Consider the following 27,109-nt stretch of genomic DNA (forward strand, 5'->3'; position numbering starts at 1 on the left):
TGAAGAGAATCCTTTAAAAATGTAAGGAGGAAAAGGAAACAGAAACTGAGATAAAGAGCAAAAACAAAAAGGGCTCTGTGCAAGCACGTAAAAAATAAATGTAAAAAAAAGGCTCTTTTCGAGTTACCACTACAGACGAAATCCCCTACCCTGGTTGAAATTTATTCCCCCACTCCTGACAATGTGGATGAATCTAGATGCAGAAGTCTTTGATAGTTTTGCTGAACTTTGTACTGGAGGTGCTTTCGATTCAAACAACACTTGCAGCCTGAATGTGTAACAGTACATATGAAGTGTTGTACAGAACTGACAGTGTTAGATTCTGACGTCTTGCCTGTGATTGGTGGATGAGTGTGTGACTATTTAACAGTACACAATGAGGTAGTGCTGGACAAAAAATAGTGGAAAGGGAAGAAGGACTGCTCCTGCTTTACTGGGGCAAGGCCCTCGCGGTACTTGGGGAAGTGCTCATTCCACAGTCTGTGCTTCTCATTATGCTGGCCAATGGAAAAGGGACTGTGGGGGTTATCCAATCAGGTACTGAGGGTGTGGTTCACAGGAAGGGGTGGTAATACTATTTTTCATTACTCTGCGTAGTGAGGAGGGCTGACATGGAGAAACTTACTGTGTTGATCATGGGTGATGCCTTTTTGGTAGATCTGCACAAGTATGTCCAGGAAAGACCCTTTAATGGTGATTTCCGTTTGGAAGGAGTGGACGCATTGTGGTGCGCTGCCCATGTCTGCAGTTTCTGCGTTATGCTTGAACTTTGCAGACAAGTGGCCAGTTTCACTTCAGTGCATGTTGGTGCCATGCATTATGGCGGTATGCATTTGGGTAACTTGGTTTGTTCACATTTGTCCCATAAACTGAAGAGGTTGATGAATGCAGTGAAGAGGCTTTTTTCCCACTGCCCAGGTGGTTTTCTCAGCCATGCCATCAAGAAGAGTATGGGACTATCCTAATGTATGTTGTTCCCAGCCAGATGCTGTAAGAAGTCTCATCAACAGAAGCATGTGTGATTTTTTGTGCGCTCGTGGGATGTTCTTCTGCAACAATGACACCATTCATTCAGGAAATGCAGTGTGTTTCCATGCAAATGGCATTTCTTTGTCCTGCATTGGTGATGCTGTTTTGTTTGCCCATCTGCAGGAGGCGTTGAAAAGTTTACTGTAAGAATGTGAGGAGGAGAAGAAAATAGAAAACCATATAAAACCGAAAATATAGATGTTGCTCTAGAAGCATCTAAAAAAAAGGCTCTTTTCAGAGTCACCACTGAAGACGAAATCCCCTACCCTGGTTGCAATTTGCAATGTATTTGCCTATGCCTGCACACAGTACGAAAGCCACATCTGGGGCTTTTGAGGATGGCGGGCATGGAAATGAGACTGTGGAGGCTAAGGGATTGCGCAGTAACATTTCTGGGTGTGGTGTCTACACATAGGAATGTTGTACAGAACTAAAAGTGTTACATGGAGAGCTCTTTACTGTGATTCTTGGATGCTTGTGTGACTATTTACCAGTACTGAATCAGGGGTTGCTGGAAAGAAGATAGTGGAAAGGGAAGAAGGACTGTGACTGCTTTACTGGGACGCGGCCCTGGCGGTACTTGGGGAAGCGCACGTGCCACATACTACCATTTTCAGCATACTGCCCATGGGAATGGGACTGTGGGGATTATCGATACTGAGGGTGTGGTTCACAGGAAGGGGTGTTAATACTTTTCTCCATTAATGTGCATAGTGAGCCAGGCTGACATGGTTGCCATTACTTGCAAAGGTAATGTAGCATAGCAGAAATTGTTCCAAAATCAATTACAGTGTAAAGCTATATTGGGCTCCTACTCTGTTCTGAAAAGCTACAAACAGAATGCAGAGAAGTTCTGGGGTGTGACCTTTTGTAGGGCTGCTGCGGATACCTTGCAACCAGCAAAGAGGCCTACATCATTGAACAAATACATACATGTGCAATGGCATATTGTGGGGTGTTTGTAAGCGTGTAATTTCCCAATAACACTATGTAGATCGCAGAACATTGTACTTTTCCACTGTCCGAGGGTCCAGATCGTATCCCCGACATAAGGACCCACGCACAGCACGGGTGCGGTCGCATGGTGATGTTGCGCATGTTCTTGATTGGGACGGCTGTCTGCAGGATGCGTTTTGGGTGGAATATTTTGTGCGCATGTGCATAGGTGTCCTATGCACATCGTTGGGATCTTTGGACTGATTAATAGTGTGATACACGTGTGCCGACCATTTTGGGACGGCACCTCGATCTACTTAAAATTTGTTACAAGTTTGTTCACATATGCTGGCCTGGGGTGGTGTTACCTGTCATGGATGCTAGTTTTAGCAGTGCACAGTGGTGGCAGGAGTTATGGTTGCTTAGCTTACCATAACTAGCGAATTTCTGGGGTTTTCGGTTCTACATGTAACCATAATATAGACAGATTGGTATTACTACAGAGTAACTGCAATGTCCCTTTACAAAAAATGGTGCACAGAATGTGATAGGTTTTTCTTAGGGCAACTTAACCACAACGTCCTTTTAGCAACGTTCTTTCACTGAATATATATGTATCCTCTTTAAATAGTTCACCAGTACTTTAGCCTCATTTAGTAGTCTAACGCGAACACAATGCATTCCCAGTTTCTTGAGTTTCTTGTCTGGCATTGCTGTTGGCTCCTAGCCCACCTTTTGGTAGATGGAGGTTTAAGTTGTATACAACACGATGGTAACTTCCTGCTTCTTGTGCATGGCTTGTTTTTTTCGGAGGGGCCCTGGCTGCTTGAAATGCTACCCAACCACTTCATACTTTAATGGCCACTTTTCAAGGGCTGCAAAGCCCATCTCCTTTCATAGGAAGATGGTGGTAATATCATTGACAGTGTTCCTTGGAACGATACCTAGAAGAGGATAGAATATATAACACAGGATCTCCTTCCACCCACCCAGAACCCCCCCACAAAACCCGCCTAAACTTCCTGATCCCAACTCCATGGAGCAACTTAACCTCTTCCTATCTGGTCCCATCAAACTATTTCTTTATTGACCGTCCCTGTTATAATGTAACATGTTATCTGCATCATCCTTTGTGTATCTGCTCACTATTCCCACTCATAATGCACATCACCTAATTCAAGAGGTATCAAATAATAATGTCCCTATATATATGTATGGTCACCGTACATAATGTCGGCAACATTTATATAGGTGACCATATATATAGGGACAGGGAGAGTGAGGATTGCGGGGTTGTCCCCCACTCCCCTTGGGAAAAAAAAAGCTTTCGGGGTTTGCGGGGGTGTCCTCCGCATGTTCCATCGAATAATGTCTCCACAAAAAATGGCAATTTTACCACAAATGTTTTGCATGGCAACATTTTTGTGGGGTCATTATCACATGGAACCATTCAAGATTACTCTGCTGATTGTGTTAATTAATAGACCTGGCACCTGTTACTGTCTATAAATGCATATACAAATTAAATGCAAATACAAATTGGTTATGATGAGGCACCATTCAATTGAGTTTTGGGAAAGTATTCTGAAACACCATATGTACAGTCGAAGATATTCCCATTGTTCAGATGAAATGCTAATGTGATTTATACCACACACTGCTGCCATTTGCATGGTTGGTAAGCACGCTGGTGAATCTCAACACAAAGAGGAAGGGTTAGGTCTGTTAATGAGAGGAGAGGGAGAGTACACAAGTGCTTTTGCTGCTGTGCTGGTACTTCTGAAAATGCGATCACTGTGTGTGGGTTTGCTTCTAGGTCATATATGGGTCAGAGGGCATGCGGGAGCTGAAGCCCACATGGTAGGCCTTGTGTGCCCGCGGCATTGGGGTGCATTAACAATGTTGCTTCAAGATTCATAATAAAAGACTGTTTAGAAAGTCATGTTGAATGATGCTGCTTTGCTAATCCATTTAGGTGAGCAATACATATTCTTCATCCTAGGGGTCCTAGGAGGCCCACTCTCCTGCTGTCCCTGGATTCCAGGACCTTCTTGGGGATGGAGCCTCTGAAGTGCACAGCATTTCCTGAGGCACTCGGTGGGTTTAGGTGGAAGTGTGGGCAGGTGCTGCTGAATGCCATTGCCACAGTTTCTCTCCACGGTGGGAGCATGCAGGCTAGCAGACACGTGACTACCTCCCTCCCAACCCCTGAACTGAATCTTGATTCCTTACCTGACACCCTCCACCCCACTGCCACTCTCTCATCCCACCAAAATACCACACCGCTATTGCCTCAACCCTCACCTGCCCCACACCTACACAATAGATACCCACCCTCTTTCTTTCTCTACCCTCACATACCCCGCCACTCTCTATCTCCCCCCACCCTCCTGATTTCAATGTAAGGGTGGCGTGTCCTTGGGGTGAAACAGGAGGAACAGGAGAAGGTGGCAAGGCGGTGCACAAGGAATGAAGACCGGGCCGGGCTAAAGCCATAACCTGTCAAACCAGAAACTAAGAACACCTGTTTCTGAAAACTGGCCATGGCGGTTCATGGGCATATGAGGCTGGCCATACAGATGTCCATGATTAGTTTGAACACAAAATGTCTGAGGGAGAAAAAAACGAAAGTAATTTTACTGAAAATAACTTTCGGTTTTGTCTCCCTTTGACATTTCTTACAACCCGCTCCCCCGACCCTCTTATTTACCTTCTGGTGGCACATATCGCAGGGTACTACTAACTCCGCCAAACCTCAACTTTTTAATTTAGTGTGCGGCGAACACCCCTGCTACCCCTGATGTGATTGTAGTGCACAAGGGTGCGGGGGACATCCCTGCTCTCCTTGTTCACTATAATTGCATCGAATGGTAGAGTTGATCGACATTTTCGGCTGTTCGAAATTTTTGTTCAGCCGAAATTCAGTCAAATCTACCATTCATTTTTTTTTATTTTCGTACATTTATACGGTTTATTTTCGTACATTTATACGGATACCAGCCATGCCTGTCACTGGGAGCAGTGAGGCTGCCAATAACCGTTAGTGGGATCAAGAAGGCTGCCAATACATGTTGATGGATATGGAGTCTGGAAACAGATGTTAGTGGACATGTGGAGAGTAATTATATGTGCTGCTAGAGAAGTAACACTGTCTCTGACTATGATTAGGCAGGCCATACCCACTGCTAAGAATGGAGAAGCTGGGCACACTGGGCATGCAGTGGCAGGAACTATCTTCTGCTAGGCATGTGCAGGCTGGCTAAACCTATTAAAAGGTATGTGGAAACTAAACATATGTGTTATTAGACATGTGGAAATGAACAGAAGCTGCTTCAGCTGACCATTTTGAGACATCCACAATAACCCTTTTGCAGTCACGCCAACAGTGACTTTTTGACTGCTAGACAAAATTTGTGAGCACCCATGATATAGAGATCTGGTGTTCCTGGTGGTGGCGTGGGGAGTGGGGGGGTGACGTCAGGGCCATCTTTTTTTTATACCAATCAGTCTTTCAGGAGTTTTCAAAATGTAATTAACCTCCAAGTGTGTATGAGATAGTACTGCAACTTCATCAATTTTCCTTCCATCTTCCCTTGTGATTTAATTATTTGTGCTTGAAATGTAGTGTGATAAGGCAGGCGAGCCACTTCTAGGCACCAACCCTTGATTATGCTTGCCTACTTGTTACTGCCTGTTGACGCTCCTAAGCAGATGGAGTCCAATTCTGCGTACCATTTATTTTCTGCAGATAATTCAGATTTCTTAACAGCAGCAGATTTAGGAATTGACCCCCAGATTTTGAAAGATGTGGACATCTCCTGCCAACTTTCTCTCTTGGCAGTGGATTTCCCCTTTCGATTGTACTTCCAGGAAGGGAGAAATCCTGCTATATCAAAATGGAAGGTGGAATAACCGGTCCCAAGAAAGAAAGGCAGCAGCTATCGCTATGGGCTAACACACAAGGGTAGGGATGGCCAAAATGGCCACTGGTTAAGCAAACAGGGAGGAAATCACAGCCAATGTTGCTTAGCTGGTGGAACAGATGTATCCCTTGTTTGCAGCTTTTTTGGGCATATTTCTTTTTTTTGGTCAGTTTTCCTCCCTGCGTCAATTATTTCGGACAACTAGAAAAGTATTCCAGACCCCTAATTTCCCAAAATATTGGGCATAGGAAGCAACACCATTCGCAATTAACAAAATGTGCAGTGGCAAAATGGACGAAATTGACAATTTCACTGCACATGCGAAATGGCGAGGCGGGTGCATTGTGTCCCGAATTCACCATGTTTTCCGCTGAGCGAAATGTAGGTGTTTTACCCCCCCGCCCCCTCCCACTGTGGACGCGGATTTCTTAACATTCAGGGAGGCTGGAAATTAAGAGCTATAGGGAGTGCCCTTTGAGGAGCTTTTTCACTCTCGTTACTGCAGATTCTCACGTTTTGGCTGCGTGGTTTACCTCTGTCCCTGCTGAACTATGCAAGATATTTTGTGCAGATGTTCACATATTTTTCGGCAGTCTCCGAATGCCTCTATTTAATAAAGCACAAAATACAACTTCATTCACACGGCCTTTTCACAATATTTCCAGTTCAGCCACTGGGACTAATCATTACTGGCTTGTCTGCTAAACATGAGTGCATGCACTAAACTGGAAACCACACTCCATTATTACAGTGGCATTGCGACAGCGATAACAGACGCAGATGTTTTCAAGTAGTGCACGAGCTATTTCAGAAAGTATGCGTGCTCTGTTGTATTTTTACAATTAAAAAAAAAACATTTCCATCCCTTTTGTGATGGTGGCAAGGGATTGTGTAAAGTAGCAAATAAACCTCTCACTGTTCAATGTCAAATAGTGCAGTCAATGAAGACCCTGCTCTGCATGACATTGCAAAGGGGTGAGAAGGTGGGCACCCCACTTTGGGGGGGGGGGGGGTCGGTCTACAGATCTTTTGTCCTGAAGGTGAAGGGTTGCACTTGCACATCCCTGCACTTCTTTAACAACTTGACGATTACCTTGACCTCTTGGGTGGAAATGAGACTTAGAGTCAATTCAAGGCGGGATTTCACCTCGTTATCGGGCGGTGTTTGCTGTATGCAGTATTCCGAGGAAACACTGGACCTCGTACGGCTTGTTACACCTTTCATTCACGTCACGCCCCATTTTCATTCATTTGTATGGTGAGGAGGAGACGCTGATTGCAACGTATGATTTCGCCTCACCCCTCCAATACGCCATAAAAACACTACAGAATTTGCACCAACATAAATGCTATGAATTCCTATGGAGTCCGCCTGCCTTTTTCACCAGCAAAAAGCAGGCGGACTCCATAGGACTCCAGGGTAACCACTGCTTGCCTTGCATACATGGCAGGCACCGTTTACTCAATTTGCATGCCGGAGTACAAAAGGGTGGCATACAAGTGTGTACTCTGCCTTTTTACCCTCCCCTATTGCACAAAACCGTGCAAATGAGGAACATTTGACAGCGAGAACTCGTCTACGTGAAAGTGTAGGTGTAGCGGGTCCCAACCACCAAATTACACAGGACTCTTAAATGACCAACATATCACCTGGACCATAGGCAGTAAAATCAGTCAATATTTTAAAAAGCACCAATTTTTCCACTAATCGGCAATGGCTAGGGGCCACGTTGTTAGGAGACCTTTGGAAGTGAGTGGATAGCATGTATGTGTGTATGAGCACCAGTGCCAGCCCTGAGCGTCGATTTTCTGGTAACTGCATCCTTTTTTAGCAGTTAGATCCGGCAGAGCAGTGCAAAGGTTCAGCTTCAGTTCTTTTGATCTCTCAGTCCCAGCTCTGATTATTCCAGACTGTCCCTGCTTCACTCAAAAAGCTCCAGTATCGCCCCACCAGAATCTTCTTTCAGCAGAACCCAAATTTCAGCATGAGGTGGACGTTAACATTCCTTTGCAGAAGGGTGTCAACATTAGGTTTAGTGGTTAACAAGCAGAAACACACTAGAATTCATATTAGCACCATTGGCGGGTGCGACAGCCAATCAGGTTTCTCCGAACCTGGGTTGAATCTAACGATGCAAGCCTGGGTTCGGAGCAACCCGAATGCTCTGCGCACCCACCCTCTATCCGGCGCTACTGTTCTCCCTCCTCTCCTGCCTCCCGCCCCCATATCTGGCACCTAAACAACACCCCAAACGCCCGCTCCTTAACTGAAAAGGGCTCCTTTGCTCGGGCCGCACCGCTTGGCTTTCTGTTCAAGTCATGGACATGGAAGAGGGGCTCGGAGCGGTGCCCCGCCTTCCTTTTCCATGTCAATTACCACCTTGAGGGCTTGCCTCAGGGTGCAAATGACAATAATAACATGTTCTGTGTGCTTTACCGGCCAGTAACAGTACTGGGTCGCGGTGTTAAGTCTCTCACTTTGCTCGGGCCTATAATTTGGGCCCTGGGCTGTTACTGGCCAGTGAGGCACGCAGTACACACTATTATTAGAGTGCGAGTGGACCACTCTGGTGGTGATTGTGTGCAGTATTAATGTCATTTAACATTAAGATTAACATTATTGCCATATTACATACTGCACACCATCCTCACTCAGGACCAGTGAATTTGGTTAGTGCTCCCTATCCAGAAAGTAGTGTATGGGGCTGTTTCGTGAGGTCGTAGGGTGGTGGAGGGCCTCTCTTGAGATGTGAGCACTGCTTCTCTCTGCCCCTTGGAAGGAGTGGAATATGAGCCCCCCGCAGTTGGAACAGAATGGTCTGAGTGCACTTTACTGCATATTTAATTTCGATTTCAGCCAGTAAGGTGTGGGGAGCCAAGCTGAAACCTCATTGTCTGGAATGGACAGCAGTTTGATTTGCGTTACTGGGAATGGGGTTTTCCTCCAAGCATACATAGTAGATGCAAAACCAGAAAGCAAGGACATCCCTTAGGGTAAAAGAAAGACATGAGTAGCTCTAGAAAAGTAGCCGGAAATGGTGGAAGCTGGAGTCACGTGGCACAGGGACAATAGGACACATCCTTTCTCATGTCTGGGCTGTTTCTGCCATTAGAGCCTTCTGGTAGCACTACATTCTACCAGTGGTGGCAACTCTCTGTGGACAGCTTGGCACCAACCAACCCCCCGCAACTTTCCGGACTCCTTCTGTCTGACAAGACTAAACTACATTTGCATAATGGAGTGAGTGGGTTTCACTAACTGCCTAATGCAAATGTCCATGGTGTTTTGCCTGCAAGGTTTTTGTACTTGCAAAGAATGTAAACACATTTGTATTCGTTGCAAGTGCAAAGGCTCGTGCTCCCTATAGCCCTGCACCGTGATGTGCATGAGGCATGTTCGGAGCCATTGCAAATAGGCCCCAAACCATAAAACATGTAAACCACTGTGCATGGCATCAGCTCGGTCATTTTATCTGACGGGCGCTGACAATTGCAGCCCCTTGGGACAAAATGAATGTCTCTTTCCCTACCTGTCCCAGGGTGGGGGTGGGGTGAGAAAGCTAGCCCCTGACCCAGCCTGGTTTGAAATCAGGAAGATGAAGTGGTGAAGGAAGGAAGATGATCCCTCACACCTGCAAACTTCCACCACCATTTACAGAGGGCTGTTGGATCAGAAGGAGAGAGAACAACACTAGTACGTTCCAAGGTAAATGTAAAAAGAAAATGTATAGACAATGTTCTCGGTATCCTCAACAAGGACAACCTGGCCTCCAGGTACATCTCGTTCTCTCTGCAGCCTTCCACACAGTCGACCATCAAGCGCTCATTATCACACTGCACAAGAGACATCTTCCACTAGTCCACCTCCTACCTAAAAAAACATTATCAGTTTGTCCAGATGGGTACCTCCTCACCATCCCTAGCCATAGCCTGTGGAGTTCCTCTCACACATTATCTACAACCTCTGCATGGAGCCCTTACACCCTCTCCTCGCAATCTACAGCATCCAAATCCACCAAATAGGCAGGCAATACACTGCTCTACTCTTCCTGGAAATATCATCTCCTGAAGATATCTCCTGAAGACATCCATCACCTCAAGGATTGTCATTCCCTGATCCAGAATGGAAGGTCCAGAGACTACTTTAAACTGAATCTCAATAAGAGTGACCTCCTGCTCCTCGCCAACAACACCAAACAACCCCACATCCGGAACAAGCTGTCTGATTAACCTTGAGGGACTCTCAACATAGCTGCTACACTGAAAACCTGTACAGCGTAGTATGAACTATCCCTCTGATAGACAATATAAAACCCTTACTATTATACCACACATCTGATTCACTATGCATGTCCTGGTCTTAGGTCACCTGGATGGAGGAAACTACTCATCGGCCAAAGCTCCATTTCACTGCGACCTATGAAAAGCATCCTCCATGCCATTGCATGACTTATCAAAGCTTTCTGCAAATATGATCCCATAATACCCATACTCATCAAACTTCATTGACTACCCCTACAAGCAACATCAACCTCAAAGCCAGATGCATTACATGGAAAGTTGTTACAAAGCATCCTATTCGGCTGACAAAGTCAGCATCTCTGGAGGTTAGTGCACTATCAGATGTCTGAGTCTGGGCAGACTCGGCAGCCCATATACCCAATTTAATTGCAGCCATAGACTTCACCCATGTGGCATTGGTGGCACCCCAGGCAGCAGAAGAGATATACCACAAGAGTAAGCAGTACCGTTCACTGAATGTACAGGTGACCTGTGATGCTGACCTCACAGTCCCACACTGCGGTGCCTGCTTTCCTCGTTCCACCGATGACACCATGGTCCTGTGAAACAGCACACTGCCTGCCTACATGGAGAGCCACAGTGGGCAACAGACATGGATAATGGGTAAGTAGAAGTGCCATCAGGAATTATAAACTTGAACCACAAGTAACATTTGTCATGAAGGGGGGCACCCATTACAATAACTAATTAATATATGGCCTGTCACAGCCCTGTGCATGCAGGACTGGACCGCCTACCCTGCACATAATAACCACCAACTCACAGAACTAGGATTTGCATGTTGCAGGACAATGCAGTAGCATGACAGTAAAGCATATTTATCTAGCAAGGAAGAGATCCCCTAAATGAGGACTACAGGTACCACAATGCATATGGAAACCATACCTACACAGGCAATACCAAAGTTTACCACTGCACAATTGCAATGGTAGACAGCTAGACAGTGATGGCATGAATGCAGCTAACCATGATTGCAATTCCATAAGGGCAGGAATGCACTAACTATACAAATGCACAATATATGCATCTCAGGGCACATGCAGTACAGCACAGGACAACCACAGACAACATGTACATTGCTGAACCAGTCAAAGGGCATGAATTTTATAACTGGTGGTTGCGAGATCTGTGAAAGGGGATTCCCAAAATGAAATTGCATAAGTACGCTCATAGTACATGACACACTAAATATTGTAGGGATATACAACCCTATAGTTTGCCAGTATGGCCTAACTGCATCATGAGAGTGTACATCAACATGGCATGAAACAATGCCTGATGTCCTCATGTCTCTGTTCCTGACACCGGGGCACTTTGCCCTTGCAGGTGACTCTGGATACCCACAGATTCCATGGCTGATGACACCTGTGTGTAATCCACTCACACCACAAGAAGGTGGCCTACAACGAGGCACACATCAGGATCAGGCTGTGCATCAAGGGAACCTTCGGCCTACTGAAGGCATGTTTCCGATGTGTTTACCCGATCAGTGGGGCCCTGATGTATAGGACGGAGAAGGTGGGGAAAATCTTTGTAGTCTGTGCTATGATGCACAACTTGAGCATTAGGAGACATGTCCTTCAGTCCCCAGAGGTCGACATGGCTCCCTCAGAGGCAAATGACATACATGCTGCTGATGAAGTGCTGCCATGCAGTGAGCATGGTGAAGGCAGGGATGGTTGTCTGGTGCGGCAAGAACTCATAGACAATTTATTTTAGGCACATTTATTAGCACCGTCACTCATTTGTAGATAGCCACGCATTAAGTACTTCACTCTCACTCAAAAACCATTGTCCATGTTGTTAAGGATACCAATAGGGTGTCACACACCAGACCAGGACACTTGGTCTTATCCTGTGATGTGGCACTCAATAGGAATTCTTTTTCTTGAATTTCAATGAATTCAAATTGAGCCGATACCCGACCCGTCTCACACCCCCTTTTACAAATCCCCCGGGTCACAATGGACCATGATCCAGGCCGGTTGGTGAAAATACAATATTTATTTATTTTTCAAATTCACCAAAATAACACACATTTTAATATTGGACAGCAATCACCAATGGGGTGAAAATAACAATAAAAACTACTGAACTACGCTTGGTTAACCTTCTACATGAACATGTCCAAAGCACAATTTAATAGGAGCACACTTTTTGAATTAGGATAGATAGCACCCAAGTTAAGGTTTCATCATGCAATGTGCCCTTGACCCACAAATAACCCTTTCCAATGGCATAAAATGACACTCAGAAATTGACAAATAAATATTTAATGTGTGGTTAAATCTTTGAGGCAAATATGATTTCTCACAAAGGCAGTAATGCATAAACACTAGCAATCCCAAGGCAATGGATCAACAAAAGGCATACAATTCTAAAGCGAGTGGAAAATTGGATTATGCTGCACCCGAATTCAAACGTTAGAAAATTGCATTTGTTTTCAATTCTCGTTTAAAATGACACAAACAAATTTGATGAAATACGGGTGAAATGCTTGGATTTTCGATGCAGTTTTTGGGCTGGGAGACAGATGTATATCACAGGGATAATATAGAGGTGAATGTTTGGCTATAGGTGAAGAATTGATGGAGATTTGGAAGGTAGAAGAAGGTTTGCTTTGGGTAAAATGAAACTGTGAGATAGGAAAGAAAATCAGCTGAGAAAACAGCAGGTTTGACTTAACTAGGTTATCAAGACTATATTGATAAAGAAGGACAGAGTAAGATCCAAGGTTGATTCGCAAAGTCAACCTTGTTACCCCAGTGTTCAACCTTATGCAGAAATTACTTTGATTACTCAAAATATGACTAAGGATTTATGATCTATACAGGACAAAAGGAAATAGGAAAGTGGCGCTACCACTTGGAAATTCAATGACAGGGTGCACAGAGAATTCTACCAGTTTATAACAAGTTACCAGGGTATGGATAGGATTACCTAGAGAGTGTAATAAAGACAAAAGGGTCAGGCTGGGGAGACTATGCATTTCTCTGGGATGGGGATTATTCTCACTTTTGAATCTGGGATTTTGGACAGTCAACATGTTTTGGTCACAAAAGATTCTGGTCACCGGATAGCGGACTCTCCTGGCAAAAGACTGCTGGCCGTAGGTTTGGTCACCTGATTCTAAAGCTCAGCGGGCATGTAGGTAGTGGCAAGAAGCCGGTCTGGTTTCAGGATGCTTCCCAAAAAAGGTTACCACAGCTTTTCCCTTTGGTTATGGGATTTTAGTGGGGTTTTCTGGATCAATGGCCTTGCTGGGATAGAATCAGCTATGCTTTGGCCTTGCTGGAGTAGGCTCAGGAATGCTTTGACCTGGCCGGGATAGGATCAGCAATGCTTTGGCCTTTCAGTGGAATCTGCAATCAGGCAAATGATTGTAGCAGATCAGGAACGCAGGCGCAGGACATTCAGGAAAGAGTCCCTGTAGTTCCATCAACCACTCTTTATATAGAGCATGGTGACATCACAGAATTGTAGGTGGGCAGAACTGAGCTAGGTACGCCCCCAAGACAACAATAATTGTTGGTTGCCTCCTCTAGGAGGTAAATCAGTTTATGAGGTTGCATTTTATGAGGTGAAAAGACTTCCCACAGACCTTTTTGCCAAAAATAAACCTGAACATAATTTACAGATTTGTACAGTTGTGGAATTTTAACTAATTTGATAGGCAGATTACATATTTTGTGCAGATCATGCCAGTCCAACTCTCCAGTTTTTGAGACTCTGTTTTGTCCATTTAACAGTTTTTCATCGTTTTTAGTGAGAAATCTTCAGCCTAAAATTCTATAACTTTATACATGTGTGTGGATTATCATTAGGCATGTAAGTATTAAAATCTGCCATGGCATCATGGATACTTTCCTTATAATACCCAATTCTCTGCTGTTTCTATTCCCCATGTGGCAGTGAAGTCTATGACATCTTAAATTAAAGCCCATGTAATCACATTTAAACTGTTAAATGTTCACATTTTTGCGGGGTCCTGTTGCAAAGATAAAAGTCTTTCAAGTTTTATTAATAACATAGTCTTTGGAAGCAAATGGGCTGGCCTTTGTCCTTTATTGGACCATTTTTTTCTCTTCATCTACCACACACTGTCATCTCCCCCAGAGGGAGGATGGGGGTTTCCCAGCTTAATTGAAGGTTTATTACCCCTTATCCACTTCACACATCCGTGTCCCAGAAATCCTATTTTCCCAGCCTGGAGCACAGACGAATGTCTGATGAGCGTGTGAACTTCTTTGTCTTGGTCCATTCAATTTTTTTCAAGCTAGCAATTATCACTTTTGTGTCCTGGAAGTTTATGGTGGTTCCTTTTGGGGGAAGTCTTAGTTTAGCCAGCAGGAAAAAAACCTGTTTTTCTGGTTTGCAAAAGACCATTTTTCCATGTGTAAAGCCAGATGGCATTTTCCTGGCAAATTCGGGTTGTCCCTTCCCTCTGCATTTCCACATTGTTTTGTAGCCATAGTTAGCTTCATGTACACCACAGTCTGTACCAGGCAAAGGTCTCCTGAAATTGACATGTGCACAGCAAGCTAGAATTTCTTTTCAAGTGGTGGTTTTTAACATTGACGTTTAAGCGTTTTTCCTTGCAGCTGAAGTAACGCTTTTGTTGATTTTCTCAGAATTTGGTTGGTACAGCCTGCCATTCAGGAATAATGCTCTTTTCAGATGGAGCACGGTGTGAATGTGACTGGGCATGGCAGAGTCTTTTTGATAAAGGTAGTGTGATGAAGAACAGGGAAACATAGCATCAGAGCGGCATCATTTTAAAGGTGAAATATTCCCTTTTTAAATGAGAACTTTGGTCTTGTAGCAAAGCAGTGCTGCTTTTTCAATCTATTTCTTTAAGACAAACAAGAACACCCCTTAGTAGCTTTTCTCGGGGTGCTCCCTGTTCCATCTTGCCCAATGGCACTTGGCAAAACAGTGCAGCCATCCTTTTGTCATTGCAAAATGCGGTTTGGATGCAATGGTGCTCACAGGAGCCAGCACTGCTGAGTGGGTAAATATATCCCACAAATCCCCCCTGACTCTTCTGAGATTCCTTGTCGAGGGAGAGTAGCGGAAAGTGGGATTCATCAATGGGGCAAAGCGGGATTCATCAGGTGGAGTCCTTGCATCAGGGAGTGGTACTCCACGATCCTCACGTTGTCTCTCGTTGTATTGTGGAGCGACACCAGCAGCTTTCTCTTGGATCTTTCTTTGTGGAGCGACACCTGCAGCTTCTTCTCTGATCTCTCCTTTCCAGGTCCCTGGGGAGATCCTCCTCAGTCTTTGAGGGCGCAACCAGTATGAATCTATAAAATAACGAAACGGTTACTGCATTTTCCCACTGACTGCCCTCCAGGGGAGTGGACAGCAGTGGGACACACATACATTTAATAAGGACAATATTCTCTACAATAAAGACAAATGATGAAAAATACTCCCTGTTAAATAATTATACCTATAAATCTATCTGTTCCCTTCTGGTTCTTCTTTTTCTTATTCTTATGCTTAGTCACCTCTGTTTGATGTTCTCTTGGCTCCTCAATTTGCTGCAAAGTGTGCATAGGGTGACACATTTTTAACTGATTAATATGGACCCATTTCTTTTCTGTCAGTTCTCCTTTGGGGATGTAGATTCTGTGGGCTAGGCCTGGAAGGGTGACCTCTTCTACATTTTTGAACTTCAATTGCCTACGGTAGCAATGGGGCTGACTGGAAGGCTTTCTTTAGGACTGCCAGGGCCCTGAGATTTACTCTCCAGTTGGAACCGGGCTTGGCAATAACTGGGATACAAATTAATTTCGAGTCAGTTGAGGATATGACTGCCCATGTAAAAGGCGGAAGGAACACCTCGCACGACCCAACAATTATGGTCAATGCTTTTGTCACCTATAGACATTTTGGGCATACAAACGCTAAGCAGAAGATGTTTGGAGCGGGGAATTCCCAGGCCCCATACCCACTGATAAGCTGACTCCACAGCGGACAGGATCTGGTCTTTTGGGAGTTTCCTGAATAATACTTTGCTGATAAAGCTTTCTTCGCTATTCAAGTCAACTCGGGTGAAAACAGACTCCTTCCCGTCATTTAACTGAATCAGGAAGAAGAGCTGTTCGCCCTTCTTCTGGATGCTAGCTAGCTACGCTTTGTGCTGGTTTGTCATCAATTTTGACCAGATTGTGAATCAGTATAAAATTTCAAAGTATTTCCTTCCAGTGTGGATAATATATGCAGTCTTAAACAGCTGATGGAGAAATGGCAGTTAGTAGGAAATGTTTTATTTATGGTTACAATTTTGGTTAATGATATATTGGGGCTGCAATAGTAGTGGCTGGTTGCATTTGGACTGCTGAATCCATCAAATAATTGTAACATAAGAAAGAGGTCCAGTCACTCAAATCTAGCGCTCCAAAATGGTTTAGTAATTACATTTCTTTGACTGATAGTGTTTCTACAAAATATTTTCATCATTGCTTTGCAATATCATTCCCTTGACACGTGTTTCTCCGCAATTTTTGTGGTTTCTCAGGAGGGTTGAATGCTTCAATAACACTTTTTATAAGTTTACAGTACTTCGAAATGAAATAGGAAATGTAAAAAGGAAAGGAAAGAAAGCAATCTCTTAGTTCACTGATATCACTTCTACTAATCTTGAGTTGCATATTCTGAATCATATCACACGATTTACCAATGTTAATTGCTACGGTTACGGATGATGTCAAGAGTATTGCTACACTGCTACGTGATTTCTTGATCTTTAGATCCTTCTATTTTGTACATCATTTTTTCTATACAATTCTTGATGGCCATATTGCATTACTCAAGTATACTTTCGGTCTGTGTCAATAATATACAAAAAATAGATGTGTGCTATTTATCCACTTACTTTTCTGCATGTGAATATGTTGTTTCTTGTAAAGACATGTGATTTTGTCACTATGTTGTCTCATAGGGTTCCCCCTCTCGGTTGGTGTTGCCCAGTCCACAAATCAATTCTAGAATTTAATTACATTGCTCCTATTAGCTAGATCATGCATTGTCACGTATAATCTACTACTTTGTGGGATGCCACTTAAAACTGGAAGGAAGGTTGACTTTCAGGAATGGAGAGGAGTTTGCATCACCAGTTTGTTGTCCTACAGCAATTATTGTGACGTCGGGTATTTCAGAGTTTTGAAGATGAAACTTAATTTGATCTGATTTTTGTTCAACCATGCGGCATGTGCTATTTAGACTAACATGGTTGACACTCTGTTTTAATTTTATTGGCCTGTGAGTCTGGGTCCAGAGTACCTTGTTCACACAGTCCATTAGGGGAGACAACCTACCAAGAATGTCATTCACTATTAGACAAGGGGGTTCCCTCTGGAGCTACGACTATGACTGGGTGCTTCATCTTGTGTCGCCCTATTTTAATTTCCAGCTCTGCAGTCCCCTTGACAGGAATTTCATTCCCGTTGAAGTTCTGGAGTTGTGGTATCTCTCCCCCCTTCCTGAATTTAGCTGCTCGAAGACCCTTTTTGACAGAAGAGTGGCTTGGGATCCAGTGTCCACCAGTGCTGAAAAACTACATTGTTTTTGCACTTGGACTGGGGCATACAATCTAGCCTCCTTCTCCTCAAGTGGGCAAAGGTAATGTGCATTTTGGGCAAGCTGGGTGGTCAATTTCTTTATTTTGGACTCCGAAACAGGGGTAGTTTGGGCATGGTTCTGTGTTGGAGTTTGGGAATCTAAAAGCAAAACTTTATATTGTGATATTTGGGGTTTTTCGGGGTCCTTCTTTTCTGATTCTGGGCTGCCTCCCCCTTCTTGGAGGCAGTCACCAGAATCGGTTTGTGAGGTTTGGTATCCCTCTTTTAATATTTGATTCTCTGGATGCTCATTCTGGGCTTCAAGGATGGGCGATTCTGAATCAGTTCCCACACCCACTTTTCATTTAGATCTCTTGGGACCCATTTTTCTTTGGGAGGAGTTCCCCCGTCCCTGAAGGAGAAGATTTATTTCCCAGAATCCTCTAAGGATTCTTCCCCTTCAAATTAGAGGACACTAACTTCCTCCACAAAGTGGGCCTTTTTGAGTTCTTTATTTCTCCTACCCACCCTCTGTTCCTTGGGTTGCAGATTTTCAGGGGCAGGAGATTTTTGTTCTGGTTCCTGGGTGTCTAGGGACTTTTCACGGATGAGGAAGGAAGCTACCTCTAGGACTTTGCAACCCTCTTCCCCCGTGCCTACTCCAGTGGAACAGGTGAATTGTCAGGGTTTTCTCCCTGTCATTGTTCTGGGGTGCCAGACCCTTGGTTTGTGGGGTTCTGAGCCGCCATGTTCATCTGAGGGTTCTGTTGAGCCGTCAACATGCGTCCCAGATCCTGGGTAAGGTTCTGGACCTAGCGCTCCAGTTGGGACACCTGTTCCGGCTGGTACAGGGGTCTTTGCTCGTACCTTGCTTGTTCACGGAAAGGGTAACTATCCCTTTGACGGTAGTACCCTGGATATGGTGGATTTTGGTAGCCCTCCCTCTTGGCCTCCCCTCTCCTGGATTGGGTTGTCTGGGCTCCTGAACCCGGGGAAAGAAAGGAAGGTTGCCCTGCAGCTTGAGGTTTTGACGGTACTGGGGAAAGAAGCTTAACCCGGGATTTGGGGAATTACTGCCTTCCTGAGGGAAGTTAGGAGAGAAGTTTCCTGGGGGAGTACTTACCTGGTGGGACTCCTCCCTTGGGCTGGTGGAGTCCATACATACCCCCAGATAGGTTGGTTGCCCTTGTATCTGGGACTTATATAATCAGGGGAGTTAGGGGTCCCAGTGGTCGGATTACCTCCCTGACTGCCACCTGTTTGTGATTGGCCGGAAGGCCTTCTTGGTCTCTGGTTTTGCTGGTTTGGGATTGGTGCATTTTTAGGCTCCCCCATTTCTAGGTCTAAAATGGGGGCAACCTTCTCCTCCGCCACCTTAGCAGCAGCAGGGGTGTTGGTTGGCTTGGAGTTTTTACCCAGATTTGTATTTTCTGCAGGTTTTTGGACTTTGTAAATGTGTGTCGCCTGCTCTATTTCCCACTCCAGAGATCTTTTGCCATGGAAATCCCTCACCAGCTGTGTCATGATATATTTTGCGAGCACATGAAAGAAGGTAGTTAAAAACTCCCTGCTATCTGTGCGCACCCTCCTAGTGGTTTGTGCAAAGGCGCGTTTTAGCTCCTGCACAAATTCTCGTGGGGCCTGATGTTCCACCCACAGCAAATTGTAGGCCGCTTTGCGAGCCTCTGTGGGGTTTCTGTGGGCAGAAAAGTGTTTCAAGATGGCCACCCTGTAGGTGGACCATCTTGAATGGTTCTGGTCCTCCAGTCCAGCAAAGAAGCTGGAGAACTCTGGACAGAACATCCACTTAGCATACTCTATGCAGTTCCAGTTGTCTTTAAGGTAAAAAGTGTCCATCATTTGAGCATAGAGTTCCAAATGTTCCCAGACAGAATATTTTGCGTTTTTGTGGTATGGGATTATGAAACTCCTAAGGGCCTTAATCTGCCTAATGGGGTCTTTTACCAGAACATTTTTTTGTTTATCTACCTTCTTTCGCTTTGTCACCCGAGTTCACTCGCCTTGAGACTCAGAGGTGCTACTGTTGGAGGACCCATCCTGATTTTCTAGGTGCTCCCTGATTCTTTGAGCCTGGTAGAGGCTCGCAGAATGGTGGGGCCTACTTTCTACTCCCCTGTGGTGCACAGAAGAGTAGTCTTCTGACTCCTCCCTGCTTCCAGGGTTGGCGGAGGAGCCCCTCTCCCCCACTGCCCTGATTGGGTGGATGTCTTCAAAATGCTCTTTTTGGGCCTCATTTAATTCGGTTTGTCATCAAATTGAACAAACTGGTCCCTTGGCAGGTAGTATTTTTGTAGATCTAATTCCCTGACTTTCCCCTCAAAGGGGACTTCCTTGTCAGAGACATCAGCCTTGATGTTTTGATATCTATACAGGGAGGCCCGTCCATCAATTTCTGGGGGGCGCTGACCTGTCAGATCCATCATACTAAACTTATTTAATTCTGCCGGCCTCATGGTTTCTGGTCAATATGGACCATTAGACAGGAAGTCTGCAGTGTTTAATGTATTAAATGGGTTTGAGTCTCTTAGTACAGAGGTCATCATACTATGATCAGGGGTTGCCTTGTCCCTCTCTACCTGTTCGGGGTCCCTCCAGCTTGTATTAGATCTAGGATGCTCTTTCTCCAACCTCGCTAGTTTTTCTTTCTCAGCCCCTATCTAATGATAATAGGCTAAGATCTGAGCCTTTTGCTCGGCTACCAGGGCTTTACTGGCCTCTATGACCCACTCTTGAGCTGCCACTTGTTTGTGGAGCCCATCATTCTCCTCACAGAGGGCCTCATTATCTCTTTGTGCTGCCTGTATAGTTTGGACACCCCGAGCCAATTCATGTTGTAGGAGGTGAGGCTCCCTTTTCTGCACAATTAGAGTCTCTATAACCTGTTCTAACTCAAGTTCCATTTGTCTCCAAAGACCCATTAATATACCATATTCTTCTTTTAGTCCAGCCAGTCCCTGAAGATCTGATTCCCTTCTCTCCAGATTGGTTTTTAAGTGACACATTTGCTTGTGGAGGGCCTCTTTCTCCTGACACAGGGCGGCTGTTTGTTCAGCCAGGTTATCCCTTTGTTGTGTTATGACGCCTAATTTCTGGCGCTCTTCATCAAATTCTTCTTGGGAGTGGAGGTCTCTCATAATTAATTTATTATTTTCCTCTTCCAATTTTTTTATATGATCTTGTAGAGTAACTATCTGCTCTGCGCAGGCTCTATTATAGTTTATTTGTTGATTTTACTTCTGTTGACTCTCTTGCAGAGAGTCAATCTTTTCCCTACGCTCCTCTTTCAATGCATCTAATTGGATCGCTTGGTCTACATGATTCTGCTGTTGGAGAACCAAGCCCTCTTTTAGCTTTTGAATACAATTTCCAGAATCTACCTAAAACTCTTGTCTCTTTTTCAATTTTTGTTCCGCTAGTTTTAGCTCAGTCTGAATTTGAGCTAAAAGTTCGGATTGATTTTGTGCAAGAGTTGTAGTTTCCTCATGCTTTTCCCGTATCACTCCCCTATGAAGATACATATAGGCCACAATTCTGACAATTTTAGTCTGCTCCTCCTTAATTTTCGGAGTCATGTATAAATCACTCAAAGCTTGGTGTAATAGGCCACCGTCCTGCCATGTATCCATGTCTATGGGGGTAACCTGTTGCGTCATTTCTTCTAGCCAGACTTTTTCATCTTGTTCTGGCCATTCCACCCTGACAAATAATTTGTGCAGAAGGTGCTCCCTAGCTATATTGATCTCTACAGTGGCCATTTTGGAAAGTGCTCTTTCTTTGTTAATTTATTTTTAGAAGGGTAATCTGTATTCTATTGCTTTTTGTCTATTTTTGGGGTTTATTTAACTTTAATTTTATACACAGGCCTGGTACTTAGGCTTTTTGTTTTGGGGAGGTGCTTCTGCAGTGTAACCCAATATTCCAACCATACCAAGTATTCCTACCTTGGAGGTTAGTCTGCTATGTTAGGCTGTCACGGGTGAATAAACAAACTCAATTCCTGACTCGAGCCCCAAATTTGTTAAGGATACCAATCGGGCGTCACACACCGGTGCATGACACTTGGTCTTATCCTGTGATGTGGCGCTCAATAGGAATGTTTTTTCTTGAATTTCAATGAATTCAAATTAAGCCGATACCCTACCCATATCACACCCCCTTTTACAAATACCCTGGGTCACAATGGACCATGAACCAGGCCGGTTGGTGAAAATACAATATTTATTTATTTTTAAAATTCACAAAAATAACACACATTTTAATATTGGGCAGCAATCACCAATGGGGTGATAATTACAATAAAAACTATTGAACTACACTTGGTTAACCTTCTACATGAACATATCCAAAGCACAATTGAATATTAGCACTTTTTGAATTAGGATAGATAGCACCCAAGTTAAGGGTTCCCCTTGCAATGTTCCCTCGACCCACAAATAATCAAAATCTGAGTGGATTTTAAACCCTTTGCAATGGCATAAAATGACGCTCAGAAATTGACAAATTAATGAATGTGCAGTTAAATCTTTGATGCAAATATGATTTCTCACAAAGGCAGTAATGCATAAACACTAGCAATCAGAAGGCAATGGATCAACAAAAAGCATACAATTCTAAAGCTAGTGGAAAGTTAGAATATGCTGCAGCCAAATTCACACGTTAGGAAATTGCATTTGTTTTCAATTCCCTTTTAAAATTACACAAACTAATTTTATGAAAAACGGGTGAATTAGTTTTTGGGCTGGGAGACATGTATATCACAGGGATAGTATATAGGTGAAAGTAGGGCTATAGGTGAAGAATTGACAGAGATTTGGAAGGTAGAAGAAGATTTGGTTTTGGTAAAATGAAACCGTGAGATAGGAAAGAAAATCAGCTGAGAAAAGAGCAGGTTTGACTTAAACTAGGTTATCAAGACCATATTGATAAAGAGGGACAGAGTAAGATCCAAGGTTGATTCGCAAAGTCTACCTTGTCACCCAGTGTTCAAACTTATGCAGAAATTACTTTGATTACTCAAAATATGACTAAGGATTTATGATCTATGCAGGACAAAAGGAAATAGGAAAGTGGCGCTACCGCTTGGAATTTTAATGACAGGGTGCACAGAGAATTCTAACAGTTTATAACAAGTTACCAGGGTATGGATAGGATTACTTAGAGAGTGGAATAAACAAAAAAGGATCCTGATGGGGAGACTATGTGTTTCTCTGGGATGGGGATTATACTCACAGTCCACTTTTGAATCTGGGATTTTGGACAGTCAACAGGTTCAGGTCACAAAAGATTCTGGTCACCGGATAGTGGACTCTCCTGGCAAAAGACACCTCACCAAAGGTCTGGTCACCGGATACTAACGGTCAGCGGGCATGCAGATAGTGGCAAGTAGCCAGTCTGGTTTCAGGATGCTTCCCAAAAAAGGGTACCACAGCTTTTCACTTTGGTTATGGGATTTTATTGGGTTTTTCTGGATCAATGGCCTTGCTGGGATAGAATCAGCAATGCTTTGGCCTTGCTGAAGCAGGGTCAGCAATGCTTTGGCCTGGCTGGGATAGGATCAGCAATGCTTTGGCCTTTCAGTGGAATCTGGAATCAGGCAAATGAAGGTAGCAGATCAGGAATGCAGGCGCAGAACATTCAGGAAAGAGTCCCTGTAGTTCTGTCAACCACTGTATATATAGAGCATGGTGACATCACAAAATTATAGCTGGGGAGAACTGAGATAGGTACGCCCCCAAGACCGGATAGGACAATCAATGTTGATTGCCTCCTCTAGGAGGTAACTCAGTTCATGAGGTTGCATTTTTTGAGGTGAAAAGACTTCCCACAGACCTTTTTGCCAAAAATAAACCTGAACATAATTTACACATTTGTACAGTTGTGGCATTTTAACCAATTAGATAGGCAGATTACATATTTTCTGTAGATCATGCCAGTCCAACTCTCCAGTTTGCGAGACTCTGTTTCTTCCGTTTAACAGTTTTTCATCGTTTTTAGTGAGAAATCTCCGGCCTAAAATTCTATAACTTTATAAATGGTTGTTGATTATCATTAGGCATGCAAGTATTAAAATCTGCCATGGCATCATGGAAACTTTCCTTATAATACCCAAATTCTCTTCCATTTCTATTTCCCCATGTGGCAGTGAAGTCTATGACGTCTTAAATTAAAGCCCATAAAGTCACATTTAAACTGAAAATTTCACATTTTTGCGAGGTCCTGTTGCAAAGATAAAAGTCTTACAAGTTTTATTAATAACATAGTCTTTGGAAGCAAATGGGCCGGGCATTGCCCTTCACAGGTCAATTTTTTCTCTTCAGCTACCACCAACTGTCATCTCCTCCAGAGGGAGGATGGGGGTTTGCCAGCTTGATTGAAGGTTTATTGCCCCTTATCCACTTCGCACATCCATGTCCCAGAAATCCTATTTTCCCAGCCTGGAGCACAGACGAATGTCTGACGAGCGTGTGAAGTTTCTTTGTCTTGGTCCATTCAAAGTTTTTGAAGCTAGCAATTATCACTTTTGTGTCCTGGAAGTTTATGGTGGTTCCTTTTTGGGTAAGCATTAGTTTAGCCAGCAGGAACAAACCTGTTCTGGAGCTTGCAAACTTCAGCCAATGCAGTTTGATTCCTTTTATTTTATATTGTTTTGTCCCGAATCAAAACAAACCTGTTGGATAAAACATCCCCTATACGTTTCACAGCAACAAACCCCTTTACATTGCTAGTCAAAGACACATTTTTGTTCAACATGGTACTTTGAAAAAAGGCATTCTTTTCTGGTTTGAATAAGCCAATTTTTCCATGTGTAAAGCCAGATAGCATTTTCCTTGCAAATTCGGTTTGTCCCTCCTCTGCATTTCCACATTGTTTTGTAGCCATAGTTAGCTTCATGTACACCACCGTCTGTACCAGGCAAAGGTCTCCTGAAATTAACATGTGCACAGAAAGCTATAATATCTTTTCAAGCAGTGATTTTTGACATTTTGTAGCAAAAGTTTAACAGGTTAATTCATGGAATAAATGTGCGCTGAAATTTGTGGTGCAACTGGCGAATGCCTGAAAAAGCTAGCGCATGTGTGCGAATCGAATGCGTGCGATTTATGGAAGGCCCTGCGTGTGTTTTTCCCGGGATGAGCGCCAAATCCACGTTTACCTTACACGTCACTGCGAGTTACAAAATGCATGCGCGACAGGAACGGGGAAAGCACACAACTTCTCGCACACACATCTAAAAAGGGGGCGGAACACAGGGAATGGGGAACATGCGTGAAAATGTAGGCGTAAGTTCCACTGGGAAAGACACACAACGCCCACACGCTAGTGAACAACACATATTCATGGAATTGAATAGGGAAAACCCACACAAGTCAAAACACATGCACATGCACAAATACGTCTGCCACACGAAAACAGGCGGAAGCGCCCCCGTGCAGCATAAAAGTGCACGTAAACAACAAACAAGCACATACAGCTACAATGAATGTCCCATTCCTCACAGCAGTGATCGTGGGACACTGTAGGAGGAGGAGAATAGCCAGGCCCCACATTTTTCTGACCAGGACCAGCCTTTTTGGGATGCCTGATGACTAGGTCTATGGCAGTCATAGGTATCCACCTCATATCATCCTATACCTGGTCACTGAGTGGGAGGATGAACTCACATCACCCATCCTGTGCTCCCAAGCATTAAGCCCCTTGTAGAAGGTGCTCAATGTACTGCATTTTTAGGCCACTGGGTCATTTCAGCGGACAACTGCCATAGTGGGGGGCGTCTCACAGCCCACGCAGTCATGTTTTCTACACCAGGTGTTGGCAATCATCACTGCATGCCCTTCAGTCTGCAGGCACATATACATGCCCAGAACACCCGCAGAAAGGCAGGCCATGGTCGTGGACTTCTACAGGGTGGTACACTTCTCCAAAGTGCTTGGTGCCATAGATTGCACCCATGTGGCCCTACGTCCACCTAGGGCCACTGAAAGCATCTACCGCAAGCACTGGCATTCCATCAACTGCAGGTTGTATGTGATGCCAAGGGAATCATCACCTCTGTCGATGCAAACTATCCAGGGTCCAGCCATGGCAGTTGCATATACAGAATGTCCACCCTGAGCCGGGCTCTGGAAGCTGGGAAGCATGGCAACAGCTCATAGGTGAGTACAAATGACTGTGCACATGCATGCATGTCACACACAGACAAATACACAAACCCACCTAATGACAACCATCATCACCTCCCCAGGGGACAGTGCCTACCCTCTGAGCACCCACATGATGAAGCCAATACTGAACCCCACCACACCACCCCAAGTAAGATACAACGCAGCCCATATTGCAACCAGAGCCATAGTGGTGCACACATTCAGAATGCTCAAGTCACGCTCACGCTCCCTTGACTGCTCTGGCAGCCAGCCAATATGCACCCCCAGTAGTGTGCAGGATCATTGTGGCAGCATGTGCCCTGCACAATGTCGCAACACAGCGGGGCGTACCGGTGGACATGGTGGTGCCCCCACATCCCCAACCACATGCACTGCTCATGGGAGGGGAAAGGGTACGTGGAGAGGCAGCCCGGACCCAGCTTGTGGCCACATTTTTCACCTAAACTCCCACCCCTGCGAGTGCACACAGGCCTGGCACATACCAGGTGACAATCGATGTTGACAAAGAGACAGTCAACTGTCACAATCTTACCACCCTGAGAATGTTTTCACGGAAGTGCTACATTGTGTGCATCCCTAGCTACGTAAACATAACCAATATGATGTGACCAAAAGGAACACATGCAAGGTGCATATCCCACCACCCCTCTGCAAAACAGGCAATGTAAATCACTGGTATGTCACCCAAACCCTCCCACCACCCATGACCCCTGTCCTCCATGCAATGCCATGGCATGCAACAGCTGAACAGCCTACCAAATGCACAACACATGACACTATCGTCGTTAAGTGCAACATGAGAAATGTAAACAGGCATGAGACATTCACACCTGACATGGAACGTGATAAACTGACTTGGCAAAAATCTCCCACACATACAAAGGGGGACATTATGAGTATGGCGGTATGCCATAGACGGTGCTGGTACGTCACTGGCACCGTCCATACCGTACCGCCATATTATGAGTAACCGTGGCGGGTGGCGGACTGTGTGGTGGTCACCACAGCTGCACCTGCAGCAACCACTACCGGTGGGCCCGTGTCAGCACATGTTACTTACTGTCGGGTCGCAAGGGTGCCAGGGTCGGATGCAACAGCAGCATCACCCTGGAGCTGCCGGGGGTGGTGGCATGGCTGCACCAGCACGTGGCTGGACATCCTGCCCCTG

This window comes from Ambystoma mexicanum, chromosome 9 (assembly GCF_040938575.1).
Source record: "Ambystoma mexicanum isolate Mex_15411 chromosome 9, UKY_AmexF1_1, whole genome shotgun sequence".
Taxonomy (NCBI): domain Eukaryota; kingdom Metazoa; phylum Chordata; class Amphibia; order Caudata; family Ambystomatidae; genus Ambystoma; species Ambystoma mexicanum.